This window comes from Meles meles, chromosome 10 (genome assembly GCF_922984935.1).
Source record: "Meles meles chromosome 10, mMelMel3.1 paternal haplotype, whole genome shotgun sequence".
In the NCBI taxonomy this organism is placed as follows: domain Eukaryota; kingdom Metazoa; phylum Chordata; class Mammalia; order Carnivora; family Mustelidae; genus Meles; species Meles meles.
In genome coordinates, this window is record NC_060075.1 from 50841997 (window position 1) to 50867071 (window position 25075).

Here is a 25075-nt window from a genome sequence, read left to right on the forward strand (position 1 = left end):
CTACATGTTACGAAAATAAGCTTTGTTGGTTGTTGCTTTAGTGTGAAACTTACTCTTGAGATTTTGCCCCCGGGGAAAGTTGGCGAATAAAATACTCATCCAGTGAAAGTGTCTGCAAACACATTCCCTTCAAGCAAAGTGCTCACCTTAAGCACAACTCCAAGCAAGTTAAAAAGGTGAGAGTAGGAAGCGGCTGGGTTTCTGAGGGTGTCTTTTCTGGGCCACTTAGACATTAAAATGAGATCGAAGGTGAAGCCAAATCTCCCAGCGAGAGGTCCTCCCGCGTGTGCGGAGTTTGGGGGGGACACATGGGTTCGAGGTTGGATCGAGCTGCTGTAAAAAGCAGGGTAGCTGTAAAAAGCAGGGGCTTACTTTGGGATCCCGATTAGAGATAGGGAACACGTTCCTTCCATTCGCAGATCACTGTCATTAAAAGCAATGCCTTTGTTTTGCCAACCCGGGCGGAGGCTGTGGGGAGAGGGCCTGGAAAGAATTGATTCCCCCGTCTCCTCTGCCTTCCTTTTTATGAATATGTCTGTTTTTCTGTTTGAATTTGTCAGAAAGAGAGGGATTCGTGCCGTCCCTACCTCAAGGCCAGACTAAGAGCTAATGGTATTTGCACAGGGGCGAAGGGAAGAAAGAAGGAAATACCCCAGAAAAGTAGCAAGTAAGGCCATTGATGACGCTGACCGCTCTCTTCTTGGGAAACTTCATGTTTTCTTCACTCATTTTTACAAGCAGAGTAATTGTACATTTGCTTTTGATCACCCTACTCCATAATTATGCATTTTAAACTTGCAGTCAGGAGTTAAAAATAGATCTTAAGCGGGCATATTTATTACTTAAAAAAATGTTTCTTAAACTAGTCATTAAGCCCTCCTTTTACAAAAAGGCAGATTCATTCGGTTTGTTGCTTGTGCTTTGTCTGTTGACTTTTGTTTAGCCAGAAAGTAATGGTTAGTGTGCCCAGGAGGACTCCTGTCCCCCCCCCCCCCCCCCGCGCCCCATGCTAACTGTGGGTAATCATCTGGCCTAATGTCATAACCTAGCGCCTGCAGCACAAGGATCTGCACGTTTGAAACTGTAGGTAGGAAAACTCATCACACCCAGTCACATACGCATACAAAATTGAATACAGGGTTTTTTTTTTGTTGTTGTTGTTTGTTTTTTTAACCTTAGAGCGACCCCTTCGGGTTTGTTAGTTCAGGTTGAAACATACGTTTATTTTATTCGCTATCTGCACTCCTCCTCCCCTCCTTTCGAAGCAAAATTACGATCGGAGAGCATCATGGACAGGCTAAAGGTTAAGTAAAAATTTTAGGGATCGCTTATTTCTCTTAGGTAGTAAGAAGAGTAATGAGGAGAAGCAGAGAACACAGCAACCTAAAGTCTTCGGCGATTTAAAAGAGAAGCTCAGGTTTCTGAGCACAGTCTCGCTGCTCTCGAGTTTGTTTTCTGCGCCGCAAAAAGGGAGCAAATCGTGTTTAAAGCGACAGAGGTGCGGCCTAGGGGCCTCTCCAAGGCTTCGCCCGGGACCTCAGGGAGCTAGAAGCTTCTCTTCGTAATCCCGGAGTCTCTTTTGCCCAAAGCTGCGAATGTGGCGCCCCCCGCGCGCTGGGACGGCTGCACTCGGGGGCTTGGCCGCGCGGAGCGGAAAAGACCCGGGGACCGAGCGGCGGGAGCGCGGGTCAGAGGCCGCGGGGGTAGGGAGTGCGGGGTCCGTCGCCTCTCCCCGAAGGCCGGCCCGCGCAGGGAGTCGAGGCTCGCCTGCGCCCCTGCCCCCGCCGCCCTCGCCCCCACGCCCCCACGCCTCTCCCCTTTCAGGGCCTCTTCCGGGCTGAGCCTGGGGAGTCCGTTTCCCGGTCGAAGTGATTTCGGCCCAGTCGGTCCGGCGCGGCCGTAAATCAACCCCCGCAGCCGGCCCCGGAGGCCCCTCCGGAGCTGGGCGGGGGGGCGCGGGGACGCAGGGGCGCGGGGACCCGCCCGCGGCCACCCGAGGCCCGCGGCCGCAGCTGGGCCGGCCGCCTCCGGCGACGCGGCGGGGGTTAAGCGGCACGAATCAATCAATCAGGCCCGCGCCGCCGTCCCCGAAGTCGCAGCGCCGCCCGCAGGGCCTGCTTTGTGTCTCGCTCGCCCGCCTGCCCCGGGTCCAGGGCCGCCGCTTCCGGGTCCAGGGCCGCGGCGCGTTCCCACGCGGGGCCGAGGTGGCCAGAGAGCCGCAGCACCCCGGCCACGCCGTAACGCGGGGCCGACCTCCCGCGCCGCCCGCCAGCGCAGCGGCTCCCTCCCGGCCCCTCCAACGGAAGGAGCCAACGCTTTCTTTTCGGGCGGCTGGGACCCCCAAACCCCATCGTCCCAGAAAGTGCAGTCTAACTGGGCGGGTCGGGGTCGGGGGTCGGAGATTAGTGAGTGGCAACCAGAGACCCCGAGCAAGTCACAGTATGTCTCTGGGCCTCAGTTTCCCGTCTGTAACACCAAAGAGCTGTTTTAGGATCTTTGCCTTTTTGTTGTTGTTCAGGTCTAATGTTCTTTCGTTTGGTAATGGGTTTTTCCGGCTGGGTTTCCATAAGTTCCCTTTCCCTCCCCTCCACGTTTACTGTTCTTCCAGCCCCCTCCCCGGGGCACAGCCTGGCCCCTAGGGTCAGGGCCTTCGAACCTTTGAGGAGCTGAGCCCCCGCTACGCTCGTTTCGGAGAACCCACCAGGGGGCGATAGAGCCCAAGGATAGAGCCGCCAGGCTGCACGAGATGTTTCCAAAAGTTGGTCAAACTCGTCTTTGCTTCCTTTTTCTATTTGTGTGACTTGTAAATGGCCCAGAGTTGTTTCTTTTAAGATCTCAGTTGGTCAGCACTGAGGTGCATGAATGCAGCGAGGGGCTCATAGGGCATGAAGTACACAAGTATTAGCGAAGAACAGGCTTAGCATGCCCCCCAAGACCAAGCACGATGGAGTGAGTGCAAAAGGTTAACTTGACTAACAAAACTTTGGTTCTGATGCCATGCACACGAAGTGGGCTTTCGGTCTCGGAGAAAGAACTGGAGACAGGGGCCAAAGGCATTGAAACGGTGGGGACGCACACTAGTGTATTTTTTACCCGATCTTTTGCAAATATTGGGTTTCTCTTGTGATCACTAATGGGGAGTAGGCTGATAGGGTGTGAGCACACAGAGGAAAACAGAAAGACATTCTCTGGGTGGGGGAGGAGATGGGGATGGTTTAGCTTAGAGAGCCCCCCTGCAATGACCTTCATCTTTGACCTTCGTAAATTCTAGAAAGATTCTGTTTGCGAATGAGAGAGAAGAACCACATCCCTACCCCTGTCTCCAAATGACAGCGTCGGATTGTTCTTTTATTTGTTTCCTGCGAATGTTTTACAGTACGGATTAGCAGGGACTCAGTGGAAACTGGGGCTGGTTCTCTGGGAACAGCCAAAGGATCTTCAGGAGAAAATGTGTTAGGCTGAAATAATCATCTTTTCCCACATGTGCAAGCCTCTTGGACTGTGTTTGCTTTCAAAGTCCATAAATGTTTTTATTAAACTATATCTTTCTTGTAGCCCCTGCGCGTATAAAGTACAGCATATGTAAACGCTTCCATTTTGGTCCTCCTTTAGGAAAACTTTGTAACTCGCAGTAAATATTTGCTCTAGGGTGAACCTTGGCAAGCAAGAGCTAACGTCTAAAATCTGTTTTCACTGTATGTGTTTGTGTGCACATGTGTATGTTTTAACAGTATATATACATATATTGGAAAATGTGTAGCACAGCTCGGTATTTTTACTCCTTTGCCACACACGGGGAGGTCTAATGACTGTAATTACTTGGATGACATTTAAAAATTAACAAATTCTCTTTCAAATGTGATTCTACCTTGTGTGTTGTCGGTCCTCTCCCCCCAAATCACGTCTGTTAAATGTTCTTACAATGTCACCCTATAATCACCATCTTTAATGTAGTGATTTTGGAGGTATATTTTATTTTATTTTTTAAGATTTTATTTACTTATTTATTTGACAGAGAGACACACAGTAAGAGAAGGAACACAAGGAGAGGGAACGGGAGAGGGAGAAGCAGGCTTCCCACTGAGCAGGGAACCGGATATGGGACTTGATCTCAGGACCCTGGGATTGTGACCTGAGTCGACAGCAGAAGCTTAACAATGGAGCCACCCAGGCGCCCCTTTGGAGGTATATTTTAAAGCAGTCAAGTGTAGTTTTTGCTTCCTAGAGTCTATCTTACTAAGAAAAATATAAAAATCAAATCACGATCTTCATTGTTCTCCTTCTGTTTATTCTTTCAGTTCTTTTAATGTTTTGATTTGTAAACCATACCAAAAAATTTCAGAGAGAAAAATGAAGACAGTTCAGAAGTATGACGCATACAGAGCTAGGATTTTGGGTTCTCATCCCTGGAGGAAAATTTGACTTGCAGCTACTCCTCTGTCATGAAAGGGACTTCAGTTTCATGAAGACGTTGAATCCGCTGAGACTGATGAAAGAGAATGCTATGGAAAATTATTTCAGAGTATGAAAGCTGCTAGACGAGGGCTGTGTGTTAGTCATCTTTGAGGGAATAATCGGGAGTCATTAACTCAGATCAGCCTGACGAGCCCTGACATGCATACTGCCCTGTGTGGCTCCCGGGTGTGTCCTGCGCCCCTGGGCTGGCTGGAAGTGGGATGGCCCTTGCCGGAGCCCTAGCCTGCCCTCCTTCGAGAGACATCCTCTCCTTTCTTCCTTTCCTTTCCTTTTTTTCTTTTAGGCCATAGACACTAAAGGGAGAAGGCGATGCTAAGCGGCATATCCGGAGTTAAACTCTTTCCTTCTGTTCTAGAGGGACACAGATTTGCCTTTTCCATTGGAGGCCCTCTTGAAAGACTATAACTCATTGCTTTTGAGTGATGGGAAGTGAGCACTGGGCAAGCTTTGTTACTTGTTTCTTTTCTTTTCTTTCCCTCATCCCCTTTCCTGCCCCCCCCCCACCCCTGCGCCCACTGTATCACAGACATAGTATGTCCTCTGCTCCTCGTGTTGATTTTATTTATTCCAGTGACAGCTGCAGAGAGAGAAGGCAGCTCTGAGCAGGGAGAACAAGGGACCCTAGGTAAACGTTTGCTGTGGGCTGGGCTGGCTGTTAAAGTTGGAGTAGCCTTAGTCCAGAGAGCTGAATGCGCAGCTCCCTCTCCCATGCAGACAGCGTCCCTGGAAAACATCACGCGGATCTGAGTCACTCTCCGGAGTACCTGCTTCTCAGAGTTTGGTTTGGCAGTTCGGGCACGTGTAATCCTTCCTTTCATAGTTTCCCTGCGCTTCTGAGAGCAATGGTTTCCAGTTCACGTGCACCGGGGTGCCTTAAGAGAGGGCCTAGAACTATAGGAACGGGAGGCCTTTGGGCATGGCCTTCTGGGAGCTGACAGTCTCTGAGGCTGTCCCAGTTGCGGACTGTACCCTTCCAGTGAAGCGTCACACAGATGTGTGAGCCAATCCATGGGGACGAGGGGCTGGCCATCGCACACATCGGGGAGTTAGAGAATTCTGAGCCACGGGGGCTGGGAGACTCTGGAGGAAAGTAGGTTCCCTTTAGGGGCAGCTGGATAGGGCTGTTGCCTTGCAATCAGCCTCTATTCATCCACCCTGGCCAGTCACTGAAGTTCTCGGACCATGGAAAGCGCAATATAACTGAGAACAGCCGTAGGCAGGTTTGTTTTATGGGGGCTGGAGATACATCTTGGACCAGCAGCCTGGACATCTTTGGATCCTATATTTTTCTAAAAGACGGTAGATGGATAATTGAATCCAGTCCCACTGAACTTTATTCTAGTCCATTTTAGTCCAAAAGAAATACGATGTGAGCCACATGGGTAACTTTACATTTTCTAGAGGGCACGTTTGGAAAAAAAAAAAAAAAACCAGATAAAATTACTGTCACATTTTTTATTTAACTCAATATTTCCAAAGTAGTTTTTCAGTGAATAATCAATATAAAGTGGGTGATGAGATTTTTACATTCTCTTTCTTCTCCCACGTCTTCGGTATCTGGCAGGTAATTGACAGAGCACACCTCAGTTAGCATTTCAGGGGCTCAGGTGCCACGTGTGGCCAGTGGTTATTGTATCAGTCAAGGCAGTTCTAGAGAGCTCTAGCTCTAGGAAGTCTAGATGTATATACAAAGTCGGCAGCGGATTTCCTCCCACAGTTCTGTTAGGGTCAACAGAACTTTTCACTGTGGGAGAAAACACCAAAGACAATAGGTTCAGAAACTTTTAACAGGGTCCTTTCAGCTTGAAAAAGGAGAGTCCTAAGCCCCAACCCGTGTATCTGAGGAACATCCGGTGTTTCAAAGCAGTGGGTGTTGCCTTTCAGAGATTTTATTCTATTTTAAAATGTTTATTTTTAATTATGAAATAAATCCCTACCTGCTATAGAATATCTAGACAACATGAAGTAAAGGAGAATAATAAAACTCATCTGTAATCTCACCGGCTATCGATAACTGCCATTCACATTTTGGGATATTGCTGTCCTTATATGCAGATCGTTTCCCTACCTGTGATTATACTGAAATTGTACTTATCTAGCTTGCTTTTACCCATTTACTGTTATATCAGAGGCATCTCCACACATTGTTAAAAGCTCTTCACAAGAATAATTTTTAGCGCCAGGATGGGTGCGTCATAGTTTACTAAAGCTGGTGACTTTTGGTAGAGAAAAGCCTGCAGTGTGCTCATTATGGCATGACCAGGACAAACAGACCACGTCAGGGAAAAGTCACCCCACAGGGTGGCCGTCCTTATCCTTATGTGGGAGTGCATGCCTTCCATGGCTGTCTCACCATAGACAACCAGAATGCCTTCTACACCCATGTTGTTTTTTTTTTTAAGATTTTATTTATTTATTTGAAAGAGAGAGATCACGAGTAGACAGAGAGGCAGGCAGAGAGAGAGGAAGGGAAGCAGGCTCCCTGCCGAGCAGAGAGCCTGATGCGGGGCTCGATCCCAGGACCCCGAGATCATGACCTGAGCTGAAGGCAGCGGCTTAACCCACTGAGCCACCCAGGCGGCCCCCCGTGCTTATTTTTTTAAAGATGTATTTATTTATTTTAGAGTGAGAGTGCATGGGGGAGGGGCAGAGAATCTCAAACAGACTCCCCGCTTAGCATGAAGCCTGATGTGGGGCTCAATCTCATGACCCTGAGATCATGACCTCAAGAGCCCAAGTTGGTTGCTTAACCGACTGTGCCACCCAGGTACCCCCCCCATGCTTATTTTTTTAGAGAATGGATGTAAATACCTTAGAAAAGAATCGTCCTTCTTGTGCCCACTCACCCACCCAAATTTGACACCTTTGGATTGTGACGGAAGGGTAAAAAGTCAGTTTTTCCAAAGAGATTTTGAACGTTATGACAACAAGAACATTATGAAGATACTCATAGAACATTTTCTTTCTGTTTCGTTGAATCCATGCCCCCTAGGATATCACAGGACCCCTTGGGCACAGGTACTGGGCTACCTTTGGTTGAGTCATAGTTGGATTTCTTTTTGCTTCCCCTTTTGGCCCTCTTTCCCACCATTTGTCTTTCCCGCAGGCTTTTGTGACATAAATCTTGTGGAATGTTGGCTATGCACATGGCGTGAAGGATTCAAGCTCTCCCATTTCAGGCGGGTTAGCCAAGGTAAGCAACAGAGAGTGGTGGAGATTGGGGACAGATATGATGGGAAGAGGCTGGAGTGGTGGGACTCTGGAAAGCACCCATGATATATGACAATGACAGCTTTGAGGTTACTCCACTCCTGGAAGTTTAGCCAAGGGTGACTGCAGTTGACTGACGATCACCAGGTAACAATAAAGTCTACTAGAAATGGCACCATTATGGACTGCCATGATTACTTTTTCCTCTCTATATGCAAAGGCCTGGGGGCCGTCTCCAACCGCAGTCTGCTTCTCTTGACACAATCCTGCTTCAGTGTGGAGCCCGGATGTGACTGACTTCTCATCGGGGAATCCAGAGACCTTCCCTGAAGGGAAAGCCCCAGGACAGAGTGTTCCTGTAGTGCATCTGTTCTCTTGCCCATGATGGGTTCCCAAACTTCCAAGCACAGTTGGGCTGCAGTAGGTGGGGGTTCCTTGACACCCTTCTCTTTGGCCTCACACCTTCTGCCACAAAAGAGCATTTCTCCTGACTTGCCGAAGATTCTGCAAGCACGCAAGTGCTGGAGGGATTTTCTTAAACTGGCAAATAGTCACACAAGTTTACTTCAAACCAGTGGCTCTTCTCTTTCCCAATCCAGCCGAGTTGCTACTTTCCTTCCCCATCTGGAGCTCTCGTTGGCCCAAGCAATTCAGGACAGGGAGTCTGAAGGGTATTTTGTTTCTAAAGTGGGCAGTCTGTAAAATAGTGGACCCTTTAACATTGCACTGACAGACACTTTCAGAGCTAATATAATTGATGTATTCATAGGAGCTTAAGCGAAATAGCTTTGCAAAGGGGAGAAAAAAACTCATCTTTTCACCTAAGGACTGACCGATTTGTGGTTTGGATGCATACACCAGATATTAAACAGACTCGATGGAAAAGGTTTGTTCGCCTCAAGTTTGACTTTCCCTCATCTTGTAATTTTTGGCCCCGTGTCAAGTTTTTGTCCATTCCCCTGCACGCCTTGGGTCGAGGCCAGCGCCACGGGCTTGCACTCTCCGTGGTGTTGACAGAGTGTTTTTCAGCTGTACCAAAGGCCACAGATTTTATGTCAGACTTCAAGATGCACAGCTTGATAAACATGTCTGCCTCTGGCGATTGGCAGCATTCTTTCTGGAAAAGAAAACAAAAATTGTTTTACATAAATAAGGGAAGTGGTATGAATAGCATAGAATAACCCCATTGGAAGGTGTGCCTGGCTCCTGAGCCTTTCTGCAGTGCCTTGTGCTCTTTAGATCGATTTAGTTTTGAATTCCGTCTTTGCCTTCACCACCATCCGATGGCTTCCAGCAGCCATGTGTGTCTGGGTCTGTAACGAGTAAACAAATCAACAACTGATTTGTTTGGGAAGTCGGAGAGTGGTAAATAACTCCAGGCTGGGGTTTTGGAAAAGGATCTCGGCTTTCTGCAGCTATTCTGTTTTCCCTGCTGGCTGGAATGGCGGACCCCAAACACCTTTCATTCACTGTAGTTTATTTTTTTAAAAGATTTTTCAAATTTATTTATTTGACAAAGAGAGAGACCCAGTGAGACAGGGAACACAAGCAGGGGAGTGGGAGAGGGAGAAGCAGGCTTCCTGCTGAGCAGGGAACCTGATGCGGGGCTCCATCCCAGGACCCTGGGATCATAACCTGAGCTGAAGGCAGACACTCAACGACTGAGCCACCCAGGCGCCCTTCATTCACTGTAGTTTAAAGAAACTCTGTGATGCTGTGTCTCTTTACTATTTTCTAACTGAGATTTCTTTGCCTTCGCTTCTTTCTCTTGACTGGATGTCAGGCCACGAAATTTGGTAAAGGGTCAGCACACCTGTAGGACAGAGAGCTCTGCTCTGCCTTAGCCGGAAAACTCACCATTTTAGGGCTGCAGGCAGCTCGTCACTGATGCCCACAGTGACTGGGGACTGGGTACTGGGTACCATCTGACAGCTTCTGATAATCAGGCTTATCACCTGGACTTCCAAGGCTCCTGCACCCCCCAGGGGCAGTACATAGAAGCTGCTTTGCCATTGAGCAGATGCCCCAGAAGCCTGAGGATGATGCTGGCTCCTTCAGGTTGAACCTCCCTTTGCAGGATGAATGAGATGCCGAAGGGGTCTGAGCAAGCCTGTGTGGCCGAGCGCAGGGGAGTCTCTCAGGACGTCCCTGCTCACTTGGATGCTGACCTCTGAAAGATGCCCGCCCTTGGGACATCTGCTCCCGGGATTCCTCGTTCTCATCCACCCCTCTCCCCACTCAGAACCTGCTAGAAAGCCCAGCACCAGACCTCTGATGTCACTGCACGCCTATGATTAAACACCAGCTCAAAGAGCAGCCTGGTGACAGGGAGGGTCAGCAGTAATGGGTCTGAGAGGGGTCTCAAGGCCCAGGGTAATATTTTATTCATTATCAGTGTCGGCGGAGGAGCTGTGAATCTGTCTGTTGTTTGGTAGCACTCTATCTGACACCTCCCCAGGGTCAGTGCAGAAGCTCGCGGCTGCTGGAGTGCAGTTTTTGTTTGAGGGGTGTGTGTGTGTGTGTGTGTGTGTGTGTGTGTGTCGGGGGTTGTAAACACTGGATAGTGGTATCTTATCAGGTAACAGATCTGGATAGTAACGAAATAGTTCATCTGTCAACTTCTGAAAGCTGCATCGAAAATAAAAATGGCTGATTTCTAGACATGGTGCTCTACCCGTATGTACATAGAGAGACTGATATACATATGCTTGAAGGTCCGCAGGTGTCTGTGTTGTTTTTGGATGTTTTAGAGTGAGCTTTGAATTTAGGATGCCCCCGTCCATGCTGAAGAGCCCTTGTGTGCACCCTGTGAAGGGCAGGTTCCTAACCCGGGGTGGATGCCCGGTGGCCCATGGTGGGGGGAGGGCTTAGCAAAGTCTGGGAATCCCTGCAATTGTAAGTCAATGTTTGTATGGGGGGGCTGAGTTATGCAGCCTCTCCAAGCTCTTTTAGGCATCTGTAGGATGGGGGAAAATAATTCTGGCCTCATCCAGTTAGTGTGAGGGTTAAAAAGAAAATGCACGCCAGGGTGCCTGGGTGTCTCAGTTGGTTGGGTGACTGCCTTTGGCTCAGGTCAAGATCCCGGAGTCCTGGGATCAAGTTCCGCATTGGGTTCCCATCTCCATGGGAAGTCTGCTTCTCCCTCTGACCTTCTCCCCTCTCATGCTCTCTTTCAAATAGATAAACAAAATTTTAAAAAAATGCACGCCAAGCACTTAATACAGTACCTGGCCCCAAAGTGTTCTCTGAATATCGGATGCTGTTATTATAACTATGGTTGTTATTATGATGTGCCTGTGTGAATTTTAAGTGGGTATAAAAAGCCATAAATTTTTACCAATTTTCAGAGGGAACTTTGGGCCAAACAGGGCAAGAACCACTGTCCCTGATACGGCTACCAGAGAATAAATCTCTCACCGAGTCTAAGTCTGTTTGTCAGAAACAGGAGAGGAGGGCATGTGATTTGTGAGGCTGACCCATCTGGGGGAAATTCCTACAGTCCCCGGGAAGCAGGAGGACTCAGCAAAGTTTTTATGTCACTCCTGTTTTCCTTCCACCTTCTATTAATTAAAAACAAGTTTTTTCCTTAATTTTCCCACTTTTGTTTTTCTTTTCTGAAAGCAGCCCAGGGGGCACAGCCCTCTTTTCTGCACATACACAAATCCTCTTTTTCCTCATGTTCTTTTGGGGGTCTCAGCTCTTACTATAACAACGATAACTTTTTAGCATTTAATTTCAAAATTACCAAATAAAAGTGCTAACCCTACACTGCAGCTTTTCTTGTGACATGAGTAGATGTGGCTATTTCCACTTTACAGGTTTGCAAACTGAGCCAGAGGAGGACATATTTTTATGTATGTACAGAGTCAGAAATAGTTACTCTCCGTTCAGGTCATGCCAAACCCATGTGCCAAGTAAAACATCACAAAGGGGACTTCCTCCAGTGCAGTGGCCCCAGGAATCCAGTTACCACAAACTCTGTGGGGGAGAAAGTGTCTCTCTCCTGTCATAAATCTGCAGCCCCTTAGCCATGGCTGAACGGTTGAAACTACACTCCTGATAATCTCCGTGATTTTTCACATAGAAATGAAGACCAATAGCTGTGAAAGTTACAGAATACCAAATTACATGTAGTAAAAAGAGACAGTCAAGCCCTTCATCTAAAAATTAACTTAACTGCTTGAGGAAAGATATGGTTATAAAGTTAAATGGCGTAATTTCGTGTATGGAAATGGCTGTCCTTTCTTATATTTAAAATTTACCTTAGGACATAATTACCTCTCCACAAAGCCAATTTCTAAATGGGAAACATTCCTCTGGCTGGATGTTCTTTCCATTTCTTGGGGCCCCAGTAGAATAGTGCTGCTTGGCAATCGGGGAGGAAGTGTCAGTGCTCGGAAGCGAACCTCCTCAATGAAAGCCCCCCTGAAAACTGGCCTCATTCATCATTATCTCTTCTCATCTCGAGGCAGCACGCCAGCTTCCCATCCTATGGAATTTGGCGGGAATTCTCCGAGAAGGATGTTCCAGGGGGTGAGAAACTGACCCAGCGTGCGGAGAGGTCTCTGGTGGCGTTCCCAAGGAGGAGACTGGAGGGATCTCAGTTTAGTCAATTCACGTTGTCTTCTTCGAGTCTTCCAGTTGACGCGAGGGTCCACCGTTGTTCTGATGTGACATCCCACTGTATACGAGCAAAATGCTAATTTGGGGTCATTTGGCAAATGGCATTCTCTTTTCCTATTTGCAATAACACTGATCCTTTCTGGAATTCGGTTCACCAGGCCTTCCTCGTTTCCACAGCTCTTCCTCAGCCCCGTAGAAAGGTCTGAGGTTGATTTTGTCTGAATTTTTGTTATTTGCAAGGAAATGAAGTCTTTCATGCTCTTCGGATCTTCATTGGAAGGGAATCCCTGTGCAATAACATCGTGACTTATAATGCGAAATAACTGTGCTTCTGCTGGTTCCCCGAGTCCCAGAGTCTAGAGACCAGAGTTGCTTTGTTCATTCACGACACACTTGTCCAGCCCCAGCTCCACTGAAAGCAGAGTTCTGGGTGCTGTGGAGACTGTAAAGATGGATGGGATCTGGGTCCTGCTTTCCAGGGTGTAGACAAGGTTGTGAGGATGAGGCTTGTGCATACGGAAGCAGGAAGGTGGTGTGTTGCAAAGGTGCAGGCGGATTCCCGTGGAAGGTCAAAAGCAAGAGAGACCGTTTCTGGCTTTTAGTCAGGGCAGGGCTTCTTGGAGGAGGTGGCATTTAGCTAGGTGAATACTGTGGGCAGATCCAGAAAAGGGGACGTAAAGGGGGAACGGGGTTCTGACTTTATGTTCCTTTAAAGAATAATTCTTGGAACTTATTTTCTTTACGGACGTTAGGGTTAGTGATGATCCGAATGTGCCTTTCTTTCAACCCCCAACTTCAGATTCTTTTGTTCAAGCCATGTGACCTTAAGGCAAGAAAGTGTAAAAATGAAAAATGCAAAGACAAGGAGCAAGTCGATGGCACGGGCGTTATGGATGATAGAGAGCGTCTCTTCCACACTGGAATAATTCACCAGGTCATTGTGCCGGAGAAATATAATTTCGAGTTGAAAACAGAACCAGGGTTTCAAAGTCCTGAATTTACAAATGGCAATCACTGGGCCTTTATCTGTTTACAGAAGAAATCGCAGCGGAATAAGGCAATCACCCTTTCCCAGAAAGCAAGAAGGATGCATTTCCTCGCACTGTAAATAGAGCCTCTGTGAGTCTGGCCACCCCCTCTTCTCAGGAGACTGCAGACGCTGGACGGTAATAACTGGTCTCTCAGGCAGGAATAATTAATGGAGTAAGTGTAGGTTTGTGGCTTGTGAGCAGCCAGGGTGAACCGGCTTGTCCATTTCAGCTTTCGCCTAAACCACCAGGACGCTTACTTCCTGAGTCAGTGGTGATCTCGCAATGCTAACAAAAGACCCCCATTGATCATTGCCCTCTCATAATTGCTGCCAGTGTGAGGCTGTCCCTCACAACTTGTTGACATCTCTTGACAATTTAAATATGGCCCGTGCTACAGGCCCAAAGCCATCTTAATGCGGGGCGAAGAATGAAAAGGCAAATATGGACTCTTGCAGCAAACTCAAGTTCAGGGTGCAACAATGCTTCTCCAGCGATGACATTTAATTGTGCATTGGCAGCCTTTCCACTGGAGCCTCCAGGTTCTGCTTGAGCTGAGAGGTTGCTGGTAAGCTAACTCTTAACTAACCCCATAACCTTTCAGAAACAAGAAATTAGGAGGCAGTGTGTATCCAAGAGCTCTTGTGTGTTTGGTTCCTCCGGAAGGAAAGGTCTCGCCCCAGGGGTCGGAGTGGAAGTTGGCAGCCTGTGTCGGAAAAACTGCTTTACAATTCATCCAGACTCATGCTCAGCAAACAGTCGTGAGGGCTCAGCAAACTGTGAGCTTGGCCAAATCCAGGCCAGCGCCTGTTGTAAATAAAGTCTTACTGGAGCGCAGCCACACCTATTTGTTTACATAATGTTTATGGATCTTTGGCTTTTGCAGGAGCAGAGCTGAGTGGCCGAGACAGACTATATGACCCGCAAAGCTAAAAAAATCTTTCCTATCTAGCCTTTTAAAGAGATTGCTCTAATGTATATGGCCAGATGGCAGTTTTCATATAAAATCACTGAACTGGGTGCCTGGGTGGCTCAGTTGGTTAAATGTCTGCCTTCAGCTCAGCTCATGATCCCAGAGTCCTGGGATCCAGTCCCACATTGGGCTCTCTGGTCAGTGGGGAGCCTGCTTCTCTCTCTTACTCTCCCTCTGTGCTCTCCCTTTCTCAAAGGAATAAGTAAAATCTTAAAAAAGAGAAAGGAAGAAAAGGAAAGGAAAGGAAAGGAAAGGATAGGAAAGGAAAGGAAAGGAAAGGAAAGGAAGATATCACCAAACTGAGCCTTCAATAGAAGGTTCTGTAATCTTAGAGAAGCCTTGCAATTAATTGTGCTTTGAAGCCTAGAGAGCTGGACCTGAGACACTGAGGTCACCATCTAGGCTTATCACGAAGCTATCAAACTCTTGGGCATTACTGTGGTTCTATTTCCCTAAGACATCAGTGCCTATAGCTGATAGTCTAGCCTTCCGTGATTTCAGGAACGTGGCAAAACTGGGAGAATCAGAAGGCCCTTGGAGCCCTCAAAGTCTAAATGGCCGATTTCTGAAATGGAGGTATAAAAGCTCAGCACAAGCCTTCGAATCGCATTTGGTTTGGGTGACTATAACGGTTTCCAGCGTCACACATAAATTTAGCAAAAGTTAGGCATGCTCGTTCTAGCATTCCATAGTTAAATTCAAATTTCTGGACTACTTAGAGAAAGAATTCTTCTTTATAGTTGAGAAGGAATTAACCACCAAGGCACCAGATTGCTATGACTGTTAAAAATCTAGTAGTTGTTTGGGTCAAAAGCTTATATACTCTTAGTATGAAAGTCCCCGATTTAGGTCTATCGCCAACATGGGTGGCAAATTGAGACCCAGCCCTGGGAGCTCCCCTTCCTGTTGTCATCCATGTTCTACCCCCAGCTTCATCAGCTCTCACACACGTGGAGAAGATGTCCTTTGCCCTGAATGAAAGCCAGCGGGCTGATGTGTTGAGAAAGATTCTGAGGATGCCTCTAGGGGCAGTAGAAAAGAGCTCCATGACCCTGATTGGTGTGTGTGATGATTGCAGAGACGAGGTTAGGTACCATCTACTTCACCATTCTGATTCTTGCTCTGTGGCTTCCAGACCCTCTGCATGGCAAAGTCATTTTTTGTAGCTTTGTTATCAGCTCTTTACTCTGCTGATAGTGGATCTGGGACTCAGCATTCCTGTTGCTGGGTCTCAGCATCACCACTCCTTCTGTTCCTCTGGTGACTTACTTCGCTTCTCTCCCCTCCTTTCTTACAGTCGGCCTTCTATCTTCTGGGCTCCTCTGACTATAATGACTTCTCTTGAGATAAGTATGTCTTTAGACACTCTTGGTCACGAAGGTGCTTCTTTCTGTTCCCCAGGGCCACTGTTTATAGGTGCGCAGACGGGGACCTGGACAAGGTTGCCTGGGCAAAGACGGGGATGGAGGCTTTCGGCCAGTGTGCGCCCTGCCCCTTTCACATTGACTCTTCTGCCTTCTACTTCCCATCTCCTTCTCTCTGTTTTTTAATCCACTACCCCTGCATTCTTGTTTTAGTAAATGGACTATCATCCATTTGTTTTGATACTCTGATTGGTCCAGATTTGGCCAGTGGGAGCCCTTTCATATTGGTTCCTTTGTTCTGTTGACACATCTTTATTCTTTTTTTGGTGAGTACTTCCTTCCTCTTTGCAAAACACAAAATTCCAGATTCATCTTTCATCTTTACCTTCCTTGCCCCAGCCCTGGCATCAGCTCCTTCTGTAAGAAGCCCTGGTTCCTTTTAGTTGGGGATGATATTTAGCAAATCGAGACCGGGCGCTATGCTGGCAGTTAACTGGGGGTGTAATAGCTTTTAGAATTTAAAAATGTTTTAAAAGTTATTAATGATAGCATGAGTTGATACTGATACTTCCAAGTCCAATCCAAACCCATAGGTTCTTCCTTGCTTTTCCTGTTCCATTTTTGTAATTTTCTTGACATGTAGAACCTTGACTCTCAACAGTACATCCTGTCTATTCATTTGATCAATTCTATAACACATTTAATTTCCATTTGAATTTGTTCTGCCTTGGGCATCTTGTAGTTTCTGAAATAGTTTTTGTCTTTTCTTTCTATTTCTTTCTTTGGTAAAATGAGTCTCATTTTGAGTCTTCTTGTTTCTTGTCTGTTTTTATTCTTAGTATTTGGATATACTTAGTTACATGTTTATTTGAAAATAATTCAATTTGTCATATTGCGTTAGAGGTGTCTTCTGCTTCATGGTTGGATTTTGGGGGATAGTTTTTATTAGCTGAAATACTTTTTACACTTTTATCTCCTTCTAACAGTAGTGTTCTATGCAATTGGTTAGATTTTTTTTTTTATTCCTAGGCATTTGGGGATGAGTTTTCTAATTGAAAGCACCATTTTCTATCAATATAATAAAGTTCAGTATCTTTATTTTTTTAATTTTTAAAAAAGGTTTTATTTATTTATTTGAGAGAGACAGAGATAGTGAGAGAGATCAGGAGCGGGGAGGGGCAGAAGGAGTAGCAGTCTCCCTGCTGAGTAGGGAGCTGGACATGGGGCTCGATCCCAGGACCCCAAGATCATGACCTGATGCTTAACCAACTTTGCCGCCCAGGCCCCTTAGTTCAGTATCTTTAAGGGATAACTTTGATGATGATGGAGGTGGGGTGGGCTGGGAGTGGCCACAAAGTCTTACCTTTTTATTTGCTTCAGCAGGTTTCTTTTTTTTTTTTTTTTAATATTTTATTCATTTATTTGACAGAGAGAGATCACAAGTAGACAGAGAGGCAGGCAGAGAGAGAGAGAGGGAAGCAGGCTCCCCGCCGAGCAGAGAGCCCGATGCGGGACTCGATCCCAGGACCCCGAGATCACGACCGAGCCGAAGGCAGTGGCCCAACCCACTGAGCCACCCAGGCGCCCCTCAGCAGGTTTCTTATCTTTAGTTTCTTGCTTCCTTTTTGGTCTTCACTGCTGCATATCCAGGCAACACTGCTTCTTTTTTTTTTTTTAACTTTTTTTTTATTTGTTTATTTTCAGCGTAACAGTATTCATTGTTTTTGCACCACACCCAGTGCTCCATGCAATACATGCCCTCCCTATTACCCACCACCAGCTTCCCCAGCCTCCTACCCCCCGCCCCTTCAAAACCCTCAGGTTGTTTTGCAGAGTCCATAGTCTCTCATGGTTCATCTCCCCTTCCAATTTCCCTCAACTCCCTTCTCCTCTCCATCTCCCCATGTCCTCCATGTTAGGCAACACTGCTTCTTGTCTGTTTTTCTGATTCTTCCCCCTGACAGTGGTTCTTCAAGGCTGCCATTGCTGTCCTGTTCACTTTCAAGTCCCTTCCCAGTAACAGATTCCCTAAACTACCAAGTCCCTGACCACTGTTTAGTATTTGGTAGTTAGTGTTGGACTTGCTGTTTCTGCTCTTATCTTCAGACCTGAAATTTTCTCCTGACATTCCTTCCTGCCCGAGATCTGGAGGTCAGCTCTGACTTGGCTTGGCCCTAGTGAGTTCTGCTCGACTGAAGGACCAGTCCCTACTTGAGGCACACTGTCCTCATAGCACAGGGCAGGAGCAAAGAAGTTGACCCAAATTATTCAAGCGCGTTTGAAGATTCTGCTTAGACAGGGTGTATATAACGTGTGAGCATATTCACTGACAAAGGCAAGACACATGGCCCAGCCCCCCAATGAGGCCAGGAAGTGATCGCCTTCCACATGGAAACACAGCAAAAGTGAGGAGTGGATTATACTCTTACTGGGAAGGGGGAATTTAAAATGCTCACGTGCATAGCAAATCCTTCAGTGGGAGATTTTTAAAAACAGATTTACCCAAATTAATTGACCACAGGGCCCTTTCCTTGAGGTACATCTCAAACTCCCCAGCGAATACTTTGGGAAATGCTGCTCGGCTCCATCTTGAGGCGTGCGAACTAACCTTCCAAAGACATTTCTTTGAAAGTCCGGGTAAGTGGAGGATATAGTTCTGAAACTCATGTTTCAGTGAGTGAGAGCCAGACTTTAAAACCTTCCCATGCCACAAGTCCTGGACCCCTTTTACAGCTAACACTTCTTTAGCCCTGAAGTCCTAAAAAAAAGCAGATCTGGAAAATAATTAAGTTCTCATTCTTTCTTATCCTTGTGGATATCAGTGATATCTTGTTACGAACCATCCCCTCCCCCAACCGTGTTTTTTTCTTCCCCTCAAATAATCCATTATTAAGGAATCTTTTCTGCTTCTTCAGATAAGAAAACCAAGAGTCTCCCCATCTGATTGTTTTAGGTCTCTTTCTGTATGAGTGGTATCTTTCTCCGATTCAACTCACTAACTAGCGGCAGTTGGCATGGTATCCCATATACGAATAGTAAATTGCTTTGAGTGATGAAAAATTGCCAACTGAGCAGGTGATGTGCTCATGGTGGGCGACGTATCTTCACTCTGTGGGCTTTGGTTCTATGGAAAGCAGAGACATAACATTTAAATCAGAAACATATATTCTGTTTTTGTAGCATAAGGTAAGTGTCTCATAGTCTTGGAGTGATGAGATACAGGTCATTGGGCTAAAAGAAGAGGGGAACGAGGGTGTCCTCATTCATGTACCCAACCTGGTGTTTGCCTTGGGCAATTTTCTGTCAGTCTTCTCACGTGCCACAGAAGAGACACTGAATGAGACCTGAACGAAATTCTGCTAATAACGCTTGCAAAGATGAGAAAAGTGTTGCAGAAGGTGGAGATGGGCTGTACCATACTGTGTCAGTGGTGTTCGTTTTCTTTTTATCTCCAGCATGTGTCTTTTAAGGTCCCCCCCCCAAGGTTTTCATTGTGGTAAAAAATATGTAACATGAAATGTGTCATTTTAATAATTTTAAATGCCGAATTCAGAGCATTGAGTACATTCATAGTGTTGTGTAACCGTCCCCACACTTCACTTACGGAACTTTTTCATCATCCCAAACAAGTCTGCCCATTAAAGAAATCCGTCTCCCCTCCCCACAGCCCCTGGCAACCTCTATTCTACCTTTTGTGTCTGTGGATTTGTCTATTCTAGGCCTGTCCTGGGAGTGGAGCCCTACGCTATTTGTCCTATTGTATCTGTTTCTTTCAGTATAATGTCTTCCAGGTACATCCATGTTGTCACATTCATCACAATTCCCTTCATTTTTACATCCAAATAATATTCCATTGTATGTATACACCATGTTTCGTTTATCCATCCATCCGTTGATAGACATTTGAATTGTCTGTCTTTTGGCTACTGGGAATAATGTTGCTATGTGCAACAGTGTGCATGTGAAGCCTCTTCTGGAAGGTTCCCGTCCACCTCTATAGCCTTGAAGTCCCGACACTCAGTTGGGTGGAGGTATGCCTCTAACAAATAGAAAAGGGCAACTAGCAGCAGGCAAATGGTTAATGTTCTGGCTTAAAGTTTTATAAGCTCAGCTCTCTTCTCTTTTTTTCCTCAGGGCAGACCTTTTCCTGGAATCGAGTTCAGCTCTTAGAACCCCTCCATGGGTGGCTGATGGATAAAGCAATAAAGCTGACCGAATCTTGCTCCTTTCCATATTAATGGGACCATTTGCTGTTGTGGGATTGAAAGTATTATAGCTGAGTGACAGTTGTTTAATATTCTAATTACATAAACTTTCTGTGTTATAGTTTTGCCATTTGACATATGAGATTTCATAATGTGATTGAATTTGTATGTTGGAACTATGTTTATTAATGGGGACTGACATGGTTCTAGTAAGAATTTGTGTTTAGCTGACTGAGTGAGTGGTGTGGGAAATCCACAGTGATCGTCTGGGGGAGGTTGGAGTACAAACTGACCAGAGTCTTTTCTGTTTCAGTTTCACAAGAACATTTCTTGGAGACGAAGTTCATGTTTTCACTCATTTGGACACATTGAGGGCTGATTGGATGTGAGATGAGGGAAGACTGGCTCAAAAAACGGGAACTTGTGGAGGTCTGAATTCAAAGGAGCGGCTCCGTAAAGAGATTGTCTGATGGGGGGAGGGCACAGAAACACACTCAGACCGTCTGATTTTATTACCTTTTCTTTCAAAAGTCTTTCCTGGCTACGGGTATAAATACATACAAGTTAGCAGAGGCTTTAGGCTTTTTCTTTGGAGAACAACCAAGTTCTACTCATTCCAGCCTAGATAACTGGGTTGGGAGCCATTTTTCAGAGTGGCTGTGGCCTAAGAAGGTGGCAACATGATTTTTGCCTTTGACTCAGCTTAGATCTGAATCAAACTGGGCCTCAGCCAGGAGGTTTCAACAATTTATAATTTAGTGAGGTTAGGCTCATCCTGGTCTCCAAAGGTAGTTTAAACTGCGTTTAAACAGATTTATGCAAAACTCCAGCACAATATTATAAGATCCAAATAAATCAGAAAACTATAGGCATTTTCATCTTCTAGGATATTACAATTTTAAACCAGCCAAGAGAGTTTATACGCTAGCAAGGTTAAAAATTATAAAGCAAACAGATGAGTTCGACCCCCAATCAGATTTCAATTTTTAAAAAAATGATTGTATATATATTTTTTAAATTATGAAGTTAATAGAATTATCTTACAGAAAACATAGAAAAGAAAAAAATTTCTCCTAAGACAATACCCTTTAGCAGCCTCTAATGCATTTTGGTATAATTCTTCATAGTCTTTTCCCTTAGCGTAACTATTTATCTTTTTTTCTTTACATATTGGTCATCATAATTTAAGGACAAATTTATATCTTATTCTTTTCATTTAATATTGCACAAAAACATTTCCCATGTTTCTATATTGTCTTCATAGCCATAATTTTAAATGACTTAATGAGGGAAAACAAGTAACACAGAGCATTTTCATCGCTTCCAGTTTTGTAGTAAACTAGACCATGGGCATTTGCAGATTTCTCATTCAAGATTTCAGCCATTTGCAAGCAATTCCAAAGGCCCAGGGCATGTAAAAATCAGTAATTTTATCAAAGCATTTGGGGGAATTTGAATCATAAGATCAGAGTCCAGAAGCTAGCCAGCCAGTCCATGAACTGATTGCCCAATATCAGGATATTAATGTAGTATTTCTATTTTCTGTTTGTCCTATATGCGTTTTATGGGAAATTATTATATTTGTTTTTGCTGCATAACAAACCACTAGAAAAATGCTTAAAACAACAAACATTTTATTATTTAGCTCATGATGCTAAGGTTGCCTGAAAAGGCTGGGAGAATTCTGGCCTGGGATGGCTGGCTGGGTCTGGGGGGCCTAGGAGTCACTCAGTCACTCAGGTATCTGGGGTTGGCGGGGTGTTGGCCAGAGTGAGGGGCTTGGCATTTTCAGCACGTGACCTCTCTAGCTTCAACTGCTGGTGGTCCCATGATTTTAAGCACAGAAAGAGAAAGCAAAATCTATATGCAACTATTTCTCAGTCATTTCTCAATGTGCTTGCATCCTATTTGGTAATGTTCCATAGGAGAAAGCAAGCTGTATCGCCAAGCCCAAATCAAAGTCCATTAATAGACTTTACCTTTGATGGACAGAGAAACAGTATCATATTACGAAGAGGCAATGCATACTGGAATAGAAAAAAATATTGTTTGCAAGTGAACTACCACAATTTCATATCTAGTGTATGATCACATTTGGGAATCTGCAAAAGTCTGGCAGAAGTCCAAGGGCCACACCATTTGTGATTTATGGGGAGGAGGATCTTCTAGTTATGGGCAAGTATTGTAAATAATACTTTAATACTGCTCTTTGTATATATATTTTCTAAAACTCTTTTGAGTTATTTGGTTAGGATAGATTCCCAGAAGAGGAATTACTAGGTCAATGAGAATGAGTATTTTTATGTCACGTAATACTTATTTCAAGCTTGTTTTTCCAAAAGTGGTGTTGAATCATGGGCTGTCAGCAATGTATGTTTGATTATGCACAAGATGACCTGTTTTGCCGCACTTCTGTTAGCTGAATGTTAACTGAATGTTATCATTAATAGATTTTGCTAGTCAAAAGCTAAAAAGTGGTTCCTAACTTCCACCGGTGTTTGTCTTCTAGGGTGGCCATACCAGATTGCCACACTGTAGCTGGCTTAAACAACAAAAATGTATGTCCTCACAGGTTAGGAGCGAGAAGTCCAAGATCAAGATGTTGGCATGTTGGGTTTCTCTGAGGCCTCTTTCCTAGACTTGCAGACGCCCGCTTCTTGCTGTGTCCTCCAGTGGCCTTTTCTCTGTCTGTGCACATTCCTGCTGCCTCTTCCTTTTCTTAGAAGGACATCAGTCATATTGGATGAGGGCCCCACTCTGAGGACTCACTTAACATTGGTTACCTCTTCAAAGGCCCTATGTCCAAATGTAGTCACACTGGGGTTTGGGGCTTCCACATATGAATTCTGGGGGAATACAATTCAGTCCATGACAGGGTGCATCTAGGTCTTGTGAGGGCTGAAGCTTATCTAATTTGGGGACCCTCTTTAAAAAGAATATAGAATCACAAATATAAAATTGTTAGGTGCGCTTCCTGGTCTTAGAAGGGCACTGAGGGTTAGGACCCGGAGTGGCACAGTTAGCCCACCTCTGCTTGTTGCTGTTTTGCACTTTAGTTAATAGTGGGCATAAAGGCTACTCATTTGTGTATCTGCCAGGTGTACAGCTCAGGATATTGGTTTTGAATAAAAAGTGGCAGGAGAGGAGTGTTACCATTTAGCCTGGAAGGTTCTCAGGTTTGAAGCTTTGGGTTTAAGCAGACATGGTAAGGTTTTTTAGGAGAGGCCTCAGTTGCTCTGGCTGAGCAGCAAGCCACTTAGGTGGTGTGTTTGCCTTGGGGACAGTGAATGTGTCTTATTGCCTCCAGTATTTTACCTCGTCCATCTGAGCACACGGCTGGCCCATGATCAAGAGGGAACCACTCTTCATTCTTTAATTAGACATGGGGCTCAGAATCTGAGTTCCCTGGAGAGAGGGAACACAACAATATAAGTTGACATTAAGATAGAAATGCCTTATGCTAGATTCTCTAGAAGTAAGTTTTCATAGGGGGAAGTGAGGTGGCACCTCTCCAAAAGAAGGTTTTGAAAAATGGAGTTTGGGATGCCAATGAGAAGCTTCACTCTTAAAAATGTTGGACGTAACACTTTTACTGGTCACAGAGGACACAATACTGTCTACAGAAAACCCTGAAGACTCCAGAAAAAAAAAAGGGCTAGAATTGATAAATAAATTCAGTAAAGTTGCAGGGTACAAAATTAATACATAGACACCAGTTGTGTTTCTACACACTAATAATGAAGTAGTAGAAGGAGAAATTAAGAAAACACTTCGATTTACAATTTCACCCCAAATAATAAAATGTCTAGGAATGAACTTAACCAGGAAGGTGAAAGATCTGCACTCTGAAAACTATAGAAAATATGTTGGATGGGCCCGTGCTGGCTACGGAGGACACGGATGTTGTGTCCTAGCACAGAGCTGACTGCATGGAGAATCTGTTGTCTTAGCAATGTGCTTCTGCTACCATTCCTGCTTCCTTCCCTGTCAGCTACAGGGGACTGAACACTATCAGGGACTTATGGGAAGGGGCAGGGCTATGCGGTGACAGGCATCGCCTTAGACCAATGAGACTGTAGAAACGGATGAACCAGGCAGGGATCCTTGGGGGGAACAATTACTCAAGCCTGAGTCTTTAAGTAGAGATTGTGGGGAGTTTGGAAAGTTGGTTTGGCAGTGGGCTGGGTGCAAAGGAGAAGTCACATGGGAGTGGAGGTAAAAAGAGAAATTAAGAAGAGAAACCCTCATGAAATGACACATTTAAAGATACTTTAACTACATATAGAAAAGGTAAACCTAACTTTCTTTCCCTCTTGTTAAATAATACGGATAATTCATAGAGCTGTGGAGATCATTGTTCAAAATCACCATGAACCTTCTGGTTCCTGGAAGACAGCCAATGAAATTCCCAGAGCTGAAAGGGGCCTGTCTTAACTACCAGCCTGAGTTACCACTGACACCCAGCAAAACATGTAGGAAAATATTAGCATTTCCTATTCAAACAAATAGGATATAGTCTGGGGACACAGGTTTATCTAATTTGCCTTTGAAAAGATAACATATAAGAAAGCACAGGGCTTAAACAGGAAAATCACTTTGCACAAAGTCACCAGTGATCCGAGGTGGGGTAGTAGTCCTCATTGCCTCCGAGAACAAGCAGAGCATTGTCTCATCCATGAAAAGAAAACACCCTCTGATTTTCTCATTTTGCTCCGAACCAAATTCTCAGTTAGCATCTAAGGATGTATTTTCTTTGTCCTTCTCTTGCCTCCCTTCTTAATTTTCTTAACCTCCGATTTTTAATGGGGCTATCTAAGTGGATGTTGAAACAGGCTGAATGTTCAGAAAGAGTACATTTCCTATGTAAACAAACACGGCCCAGCTTAGAGAGAAAGGAAAGCAGTCTTGTCAACCAGAAAGGACCCAGCACATGGTAATTTTCGTAACTGAAGTATTCCAGGGATCGCAGAGTACAGGAACCATCCATAAAACGGGAACTGGACCACACAAAAACACACCCATGGCTCCAGGCGGGCACGTTTGAAAGTAAGCAGACCTTGAGGAGTAGGAAGCAGGGGGCTTGCATCAAATGATCTTTATAAATGCCCCTCTAAAATTAAAACCCTCTCTAAGCTTCTTCCAGGTAAAAATGTTGTTGTCTGGGGGGCTGGAGGCCATGAAACCCAAGCGCTGTGT